We start from the raw sequence: 10210 nt of genomic DNA on the forward strand, positions 1-10210 counted from the left end.
TGCAATCCCAGCACTTTGGGAGGCTGAGGTGGGAGGATTGCATGAAGCCAGGAGTTCAAGACCAACCTGGGCAACATAGCAAGACCTCACCTCTACAAAAACTTTTAAAAATTAGCTGGGCATGGTGACACATACCTGTAATCACAGCTACTTGGGAAGCTGAGGTGGAAGGATCACTTGAGCCTAGGAGGAGCTCAAGGCTGCAGTGAACCATGATTATGCCACTGTACCCCAGCCTAGGTGATAGAGTGAGACCCTGTCCCTAAAAATAATAATTATTATATATATACAGATACATATACACATACCCATATATACATATACACACACATATATATATATACACATATACATACTCTTCAACTAGCAACATATAAATGGTCCCATTGCTCATGTCTTCACTGGTGCTTTTTCTTTGTGTGTGTGTGACGGAGTCTCACTCTGTCACCCAGGCTGGAGTACAGTGGCGCAATCTCGGCTCACTGCAGCCTTTGTCTCCCAGGTTCAAGTGATTCTCCTGCCTCAGCCTCCCGAGTAGGTGGGATCACAGGTGCCCACCAGCACACCTTGCTAATTTTTGTGTTTTCAGTAGAGATGGGGTTTCACCATGTTGGCCAGGCTGGTCTCGAACTCCTGACCTCAAATGATCCACCTGCCTCGGCCTCCCGAGTGCTGGGATTACAGATGTGACCACTGCGCCTGGCCTTTAGGCATTTTTCTTTTCTTTTCTTTTCTTTTCTTTTGCTTTTTCTATAAGATCTGCCAGGTTGTAACAAATGCTTTTTAATTTTTTACCTATCTTGTGGGTAGGAGTTGGGAATTGTGGTTTTAGTTTGCATTTTTCTGATTTTGAATGAGTTTGAGTATTTGAATATCTTTTCATATATTTAGGGAACATTCATCAACTATTTCATGTTGAGTACCAATTTATGTCATTTATTTGCTCATCTTTGTCTTTGCACGTTGATTTCATTGACTGCTTTCTCCATGCCAGACCCTGTTGGAAGAGCTTAGGCTATAACAGAACACAAAGCAGAAGTCCTTGCCATCATGAGATTCACATATTGAATCATAAGAGATTTTTATAGGTCTGGATAATAATCCCGTTCCTGTTCCATAGTGAGCAGGTCTACGCAAACCTACCCCCAAAGGCTTGAGGGAGTCAAGAGGCTGAGGAAAGAGGCTGACAAATCCAGTTTCTCAGAAATATTTAATAGGGACTTAGAATTAATGTCTCTGGTAGCTGAGAGAGGGCACCCAACCTCCAGAAAGTATAGATAGCAAGCTTTTAGGGTTAAGATGTGCAGCTGGTCACACCTGACTTTCTTATGGAACTTGTGACAACTGGGTAGGTTAGATAAACATCTTTATGAGGAGTTATCTCTACTAAGGGCATTGTTTAAAGACACTGCTGCAGAACACCTTGGCATGCAGGAGTCATCAGTCATTATGGTGGTTTTGCTTCAAGATGACATCACTCTTGCCATTCAACAGGCTGTTTTCCTACAAATCCTGTGTCAATTTTTTGTTATAAATATTTCCTGGCCGGGCCCAGTGGCTGACACCTGTAATCCCAGCACTTTGAGAGGCTGAGGTGGGAGGATGACTTGAGGTCACAGTTCAAGATCAGCCTGGGCAAAAAAGTGAGACCCCATCTCTACAAAAAGAAAGAAAGAAAAGAAAATTAGCTGGATGTGGTCCCAGCACAATGGGAGGCTAAGGTAGGAGGATGACTTAAGCCCAGGAGATTGAGGCTGCAGTGAGCCATATTCACACCACTGCACTCCAGCCTGGGTGACAGAGCGAGACAATTGTCTAAAAAATACAAAAATAAAAAATCGACTTTGTAGCTTACCTTTCACATTCTTTATGGTAGCTTCTGATCTTTCACCTCCTTGATTAGGTATATTACTAAGTATTTTTTTTTTTTTGCAGCTGTTGTAAAAGGGGTTGAGTTTTCTTGATTTGATTCTCAACTTGGCCATTGATGTATAGTAGTGCTACTGGTTTGTGTACATTGATTTTGTATCCTGAAACTTTACTGAACTCATTTATCAGATCTAGGAGCTTTTTGGATGAGTCTTTAGGGTTTTCTAGGTATACAATTACATCATCAACAAACAGCAACAGTTTGACTTCCTGTTTACCGATTTGGATGCCCTTTGTGTCTCTTGTCCGATTGCTCTGGCTAGGAGGAAATTCTTAACTTTAACATAATTGAATCTAATGGTATTTTCCTTTGTTTTATACTTTTTGTGACTTAAGAAATCCTTCCCTAAGTTGAGGTCATAAAGCTATTCCTTACAATGTCTTATAAAGGTTTTATAGTTTTTGTCTTTCATATTTATTTCTTCCATCTACCTGGAATTGATTTTTGTGTATGGGGTAAGGTAGAAATTCAATTTTCTTATTTTCCTATATGAATGACTAATTGTTTCAACACCATTTAGTTTTTAAAATTTTTGTATGGAAAATATCAAATATATACAAAAATGGAATAATAAACCACATGTACCCATCACCCAGCTTTGACAATGAACAATTCATGCCCAGTGTTACTACACTTCATCTCCATCTACTTTCCCCAATGTCCAAAAGTATTTGGAATTAAATTCTAAGAATCAGTCCGGGAGAGGTGGCTCACGCCTGTAATCCCAGCACTTTGGGAGCCTGGTGGGTGGATCACTTGAGGGCCAGGAGTTTGAGACCAGCCTGGCCAAACATGTGAAACCCCGTCTCTATCAAAAAATACAAATTAGGGGCCAAGTGTGTTGGTCATGCTTTAGTCCCAGCCACTCAGGAGGCTGAGGCAGGAGCAATCCGCTTGAACCCAGGAGCAGAGTTGCAGTAAACTGAGACTATGCTCACTGCACTCCCAAATAGAGACATTCATCTCAAAAAAAAAAAAAAAAAAAAAAAAAAAAGGTTTAGTCCTGTCTAGTTCTAAATAATTGTGTTTGATTCCTTAGAGAAAAATACTTGCATTTGTGCTCTGATTCACTGAAGTAACAACATCACACTTTAATAGCCATCCCTAGGTGTAAAGCTGCATGCCAAGCCTCAGATGCTGCTTGCCAGGCTCTTTACCATCACCTCCGCGACTGTTTTTGTCTCCTGGTTCATTTTCAGACTGTCCCTCTCCACATACTGGGTCAGTGTCAAATACGGTCCTCATCCTTCAATCCATGATTCAAAGGGAGAGAGAGAATGTCCTTTTCCAGGGTCCACAAATCAAATCCTGGTAAAAAGGACTCTGGTCCTTCCCGGATCTCCTGCCCTTGCATTGGACCAGTCCCTGTGGAAAAAGGATGGGGGCCTGTGATCTTGGCGGGTCTGGGCCATTATGCCTGTCTTTAATAAACTCTTGTCAGAATCACATTGGATGAGTAGTGGGCACTGATCCCCAAAGGAAAGGCGTTTAGGAGCAAATAGAAAACAACAGTGTTCACTATAGGAAAGGGGGAGGGAGTGCAAAAACATGAAGGGCCGAGATTAGCCTTACCATCATTTTATTTCTGATTACTTAATACAGTAGAGTTCAACGGAATCCAACAGTTTCCAACTTCATTTTGGCATGCGAGAATCAGCAAATGAACCCTATCTCTTTATACCTCCACGGTTCACTGGAGTTAAAGCAATCAAGGTGTCTTACAGCTCACCTTGAGGTTTTTTTTTTTTTTTTTTTTTTGAGACGGAGTCTCGCTCTGTGGCCCAGGCTGGAGTGCACGTGGGGGCCGGATTCTCCAGCTCACTGCAAGCTCCGGCTCCCCGGCGTTTAACGACCATTCTCCTGCCTAGCCTCCCGAGTAGCTGGGACTACAGGCGCCCGCCACCTCGCCCGGCTAGTTTTTTGTATTTTTTTAGTAGAGACGGGGTTTCACCGTGTTAGCCAGGATGGTCTCGATCTCCTGACCTCGTGATCCACCCGTCTCGGCCTCCCAAAGTGCTGGGATTACAGGCTTGAGCCACCGCGCCCGGCCGAAGCTCACTTGAGTTTTTAAAGGTTCTACTAAACAGCGAGAATTCTACACCAGCATCAGTCATTGTTGCAGAATATCACCGAGGTCTGTTTAGTGTGCTCCTGTGTACTGGGAAAGGGACAATAATGGTTTTTTCACTAACCATTTGTATACACACGTAAGTAATATAACTTTTATTAATAAAAGTAAATGTGATGAGAAAATTCTAAGAATATTATAGTTTTAAGTATTTTAATACTTATTTTGAAAACATAAGGTCTTTTAAAATATAATCACACTATTATACTTTAATATGAATTATAATTATTTAATGGCAACTCATTAAATGAAGCCAGCATTACGTTAATACCAAAAATCAAAGACATTACAGGGACAGAAGACTGTAGAAAAATATCCTTTATGAAGAGAGATGCAAAAATCTTCAATAAAATATTGCAGATTAAGTTCAGCATTATATAAAAACAATAATATATCATGACCAAGTAGTGGTTATTCTGAGAATACAAGACTGGTGGTTCAATATTAGAAAATAAGGCCAGGTGTCGTAGCTCATACCTATAATCCCAGCACTTCAGGAGGCCAAGGCAGGCTGATCACTTGAGCCCAGAAGTTCAAGATCAGCCTGAGGAACATGCCGAAACCCTATCTCTACAAAATACAAAAACATTAGCTGTGTGTGGTGGCACATGCCTGTAGTCTCAGCTACTTGGGAGGCTGAGATAGGAGGAATGCTTGAGGCTGGGGAGGCTGAGGCTGCAGTGAGCCATGATGGCACCACCACTGCACTCCAGCCTGGGTGACAGAGTGAGACCCTGTCTGAAAGATCTAAATAAATGGAGAGAGGCACAGAGCAAGATGGCAGAATAGAAGCCTAAACTGTTCATCTGTCCACTGGAGCACCAAATTTAACAACTAATTGCACACAGAAAAGCACTGTCACAAGAAATAAAAATTAGGTGAGCAGTCACAATACCTGGTTTTAACTTTGCATTGCCAAAAGAGGCATTGAGGAGGGCAGGAGAGACAGTCTTGAGTCTAACACTCCTCCACAGTCTCCTGGCAGTGGCCCTGCAGCGCACAGAGAGTATCTGTGTGCTTTGGGGAGTGACAGTGACTTTACACTGAACTCAGTGCTGCCCTGTGAGAGTGGAACCAGTGCCCATGCATAGAGGGGGAATTTGGACAAGCCCTAGCCATGAGGAAAATTGCCCATCCCAGCAAGCCTCACCACCGCAGGCTGTAGTACTCTGGAGTCCTAGGTATACTTGAAAGGCAGTCTAGTACACAAGAACTGCAATTCCTATGCAACCCCTAGTGCTAGGCTGGGCTTAGAGCCAGTGAACTAGGGGGGCACATGACCTCAGGCAACACCAGCTGGCACAGCTAAGGGAAGGCTAACACCATCCCTCCCCCGGCCCCAGGCAGTACAGCTTATAGCAATGAAAGTGAGTCCTTCCTTTGCTTAAGGAGAGGAGAGTGGAGAGTAAAGAGGACTTTGTCTTGCATCTTGGATACCAACTCAGTCACAGGAGGATAGGGCGCTGGGCAGAGTCATGAGGCCTCCATTTAGGCCTGAGTTCCCAGACATTTCTAGACACACCCTGGGCCAAAAGGGAACCTACTGCCTTGAAGAGAAGGATCTAATCTTGGCAGGATTTATCACCTGCTGACTAAAGAAACATGCTGGCTTCAAGGGAGACCCAGCGCATTCCCAGCTGTGGTGGCTATGGTGTTTGTGAAACTCCTTGTGTTCGAGAAAAGCAGAGGGGAAAGCAAAGGGGACTTTTTCTTGCACCCGCGGTACCAGCTCGGCCACAGTGGGCTAGAGCAACAAGCAGGCTCTTGGGGCTCCCCGAATCCAGGGCTAGGCTCTTGGATAGCATTTCTGGACTTGTCCTGGGCCAGGGGGAACCCACTGCCCTGAAGGGTAAGTCCCAGACCTGGCAGCATTGACCACAGGCTGACAGAAGAGCCCTTGGGCTTTAAGCAAACATCGGCAGTGGCCTGGCAGAGCCACCAGTGGGCCAGTGGTGCTGGTGGCCACAGGGAGTGGCTCCGTTGCCTATGGAAAATGGAGGGAAGACTGGGAAGGACTTTGTATTGTGGTTTCAGTACCAGCTTAGCCGCAGGAGAACAGGACATCAAGTAAATTGCTAAAGGTTTTGACTTCAATCCCTGGCTCCCAGACAGCATCTCTGGACACACCTGGGCTTGGGGGAACTTGCCACCCTAAAGGGAAGGGTCTTGGGCAAAGCCCAGTGCTGTGCTGGCATCAGGTCTGACACAGGGCAGTTCCAGTGGTGGTGGTCACAGAGGCGCTTGCATCACCACACCCCCAGTTCTAGGTACCTCAGCACAGAGAGAGACACTCTGTGTGTTTGGGAGAAAGCAAGGGAGGAGAACAAGAGTCTGCCTGGTAATCCAGAGAATTTTTCCGGATCTTATCCGGTACCTCTATGAGCCTACAAAAACTACAGCGTTATTGTGCTTGGGGTCCAAGTCCCTTCAAATATCTAGAAAGCCTTACCAAGAAGGAAGGGCACAAACAAGCCCAGACTGTGAAGACTACAATAAATACCTAACTCTTCAGTTCCCAGATAGCAAAGAACATCTACAAGCATCAACACCATCCAGGAACACACGACCTCGCCAAATAAACTAAATAAATGGAGAGAGAGAGACAGATTGTGTTCATGGATTGAAACACTCAATGTTGTTAAGATACAAGTTCTTCCCAAATTATACATAGGTTTAAAGCAATCCTAATCAAAATCCCAGTAGGGTTTTTTTTTTTTTTTTTGTGAATATAGACAAGCTGATTCTAAAATTTATATAAAAAGACAAAGGAACTAGAATAGCCAAGATAATTTTTTTTGAAAACAGCAAAATTTAAAGAACGTACATGACTGAACTTCAAGACTTTTTATGAAACTCCAATAATCAAGACAGTATGATTTTGTTGAAAGGATAAACACATAAATCAGTGGGACATGGTCTCTGTGAAACCAATCCTTTGAAAATTATTTGTTGAGACTTATTGTCCAATATGTGGTATGTTTTCATAAACACTCTTGTGTTTGAAAAGAACTATCTGAAGTTGTGTAGTGTCTTCTGCCTTGAATTTCATTGATTATAGATGCACACAGATCACATTTAAACATCTCTGGAATCAGCATGCATCTTACCACAATGACAGTGGTATAGTTTACTTGGCAGTGGTTTTTCTTTCTTAGTGGTATTTAAAATAATAGTGTGCCTTACAATCAGTGGTGGCTTACAATTGATGAAATTCAGTGTATCTATTAGGGCAAATTTATTCATTGTTCAACTCCCTATCTTTACTGATATTTTCCTGCCTTTTATATCAATTATAAGAGAGCTATGTTAAAAATCTGATTTTTAAAAAAAAATTTCTCATATTTCTCTATTTTGCTTAATATCCAGATCCTGTATTAGGTGCACTGAAGTTTAGATGTGTTTTATCTTCTAGGTTAATTGAATATTTTATTTTTATTTATTTTTGAGACAGAGTTTCACTCTTGTTGTCCAGGCTGGAATGCAATGGCATGATCTCAGCTCACTGCAAACTCTGCCTCCTGGGTTCAAGTGATTCTCCTGTCTCAGCCTCCTGAGTAGCTGGGATTACAGGCACATGCCACCATGCCTGCCTAATTTTTTTTTTTTTTTTTTTTTTAGTAGAGATGGGGTTTCATCCTATTTGTCAGGTTGGTCTTGAACTCCTGACCTCAGGTGAATCGCCCACCTCAGCCTCCCAAAGTACTGTGATTACAGGAGTGAGCCACCACGTCCAACCTGAATCCTTTATTTTTTTTAGTGGCTGATTTTGTCCCAAGTAATTACTTTTGCTTTAAAGTCTATCTTGTTCAGTATAGTTATGCCAGCTTTTGGCTAGTATTTGGTATAAGTTTTTCCATGTTTTTACTTAAAGTACCAAGTCTTCAGCCTTGCTGTTTCCTTATATTTTAATTTACCTCTTATAAGCAACGTATAGATTTTATTTCCTAATTCAACCTGACAATCTTTGTTATTTGACTAAATGCCCAGTTCATTTACATTTATTATGATTATTGATACATATGGATTGATTTCTACCATCTTATTTTGGGCTATTTGTCCCACCTGTTTATTTCTTTTTCTCTCCTTTCTTGTCTTCTTTTGGATTGATGAATGTTTTTACTGGGTATAGAATTCTAGGTGTTTGTGCACAATGATAAAGTGAAAAGTAAAGGGCCCTTTTGTTCTCTTTTTGTCATCTCCAGAAGTAGAGTTTGAGCTTGTGAAAAACCATGGTTCATATGTATTTGGCATCCTTTGCCTACCACAATACTTAGTACATAGTTAATTCATAGGAAGTCCACTTGTTTTGATTATCTTTGACAACAACTGGCAAGATGTGGCCTTTCCTTTTAAAAAATGTATTGCTAAAAAGTCTAAGGCAGTTTTGCCTTAGATAATCAAAACAAGTGGAATTCCTAGGCAGTTTTGTTTAAATGTTTTGTAAACTTAGCCTATGTTATTTGCAACTTTTCTGAATTAAAAAAAAAAATTGGCAAGCCTTTTCCCCAGGTGCGATATTAAATTCTAAGAGCTGTCAGTTGGGCAAAAATGTTTAGATCATTTTTTTTTTCAAAATTAATTATTAAATTACCATACCTACACTCCTCACTAAATTTCCTCTGGTCTACTTGATCTTTCATTTATGGAATGGTACAGTATTAAGGTACCATTTATAAACTTCTAAAAAAATACTACAACCCAGCATGCATTATTTATGGATCCATGTAAATATTAAAACATGGACTGGGCTGGCCGTGGTGGCTCACGCCTGTAATCCCAGCACTTTGGGAGGCCAAGGTAGGTGGACTGCTTGAACTCACTAGTTCAAGGCCAACCTGGGCAACATGGCGAGACCACGTCTCAAAAGAAAAAAAAGAAAAAAAAAAAGAAAGAAAAAAAGTTATTTTGGAGTTAGAGCTGTGTAAATCAGTGTGTAAAACTTCTGTGATTTTAAAATGGAGGGTTGCCATCTAGTGGACACATTTAAATAAAACCTTTAAAGTCTTTCATAGTAAGTTAAGACGCAATGGAATAAAGCTTTTCAGACTCTTCCACACCACACGTTAAGAAAGAAGGTATATTCTGATAGTTAAAACAACAACTTGGAGTTTATCAGATCTAGGTATGAACCCTAGTTTTCTTATTTACTGTGTAACCTCGGGCAACGTTTCAAACCTTTCTGTACCTTAGTGAGTTTGAACTCAGAACTTCATTGATTTAACACGGTTCCCAACTTACAACGGTTCAACTTACAAATTTTTGACTTTATGATAGTGTGAAAACGATACTCATTCATTAGAAACCATGCTTCAAATTTTGAACTTTTCCTGGGCTGCTGATATTCAGTATAATACTCTGGCAATGTCGGGCAGTGGCAGAGAGCCGCAGCTCCCAGTCAGCCACGTGATCACCAGGGTTAACTGTTACTCTACAGTGTACTGTGTTGCCAGATGATTTACCTGTAGGGTAATTTAAGCATTCTGAATACGTTTAAGGCAGGCCAGGCTAAGCTATGGTGTTGGCTAGGTTAGGTGTATTAAACGCATTTTCAATTTACAATACTTTCAACTTACCATGGGTTTATCAGGATATAACCGCATCATTAACAGTAGAGGAGGTCAGGCGTGCAAACCTGTAATCCCAGCACTTTGGGAGACCAAGGCGGGTGGATCACCTGAGGTCAGGAATTCCAGAACAGCCTGACCAAGGTGAAACCCCGCCTCTACTAAAAATACAAAAATTAGCCAGGCGTGGTGGCACTTGCCTGTAATCCCAGCTACTCCAGAGGCTGAGGCACGAGAATCGTTTAAACCTGGGAGGCGGAGGCTGCAGTGAGCTGAGATCACACCATTGCACTCCAGCCTGGGCAACAAGAGCAAAGCTCCATCTCAAATAAACAAAACAAACAAAAACAAACAAACAAACAGTAAAGGAGCATCTGCATTACAAGGTCCTCCAGTGAACTAAACTAGACTGTGGGGAGATAGGAGAGCACAAAATTAGACAGTCTCCTCTTAGAGTTTAATAAGGGTTGTGTCAGGTGTACTGGGGAGGGACTACTATTAATATTTTAGAGTGGGCAGTTAGAAATTGGGTTTAAATCTTAGATCCCTTAATAATGCTTATTATTATTATATAATAATAATTATTAT

Source organism: Rhinopithecus bieti, unplaced genomic scaffold, assembly GCF_001698545.2.
Source record: "Rhinopithecus bieti isolate Rb0 unplaced genomic scaffold, ASM169854v2 scaffold_21531, whole genome shotgun sequence".
NCBI lineage: Eukaryota > Metazoa > Chordata > Mammalia > Primates > Cercopithecidae > Rhinopithecus > Rhinopithecus bieti.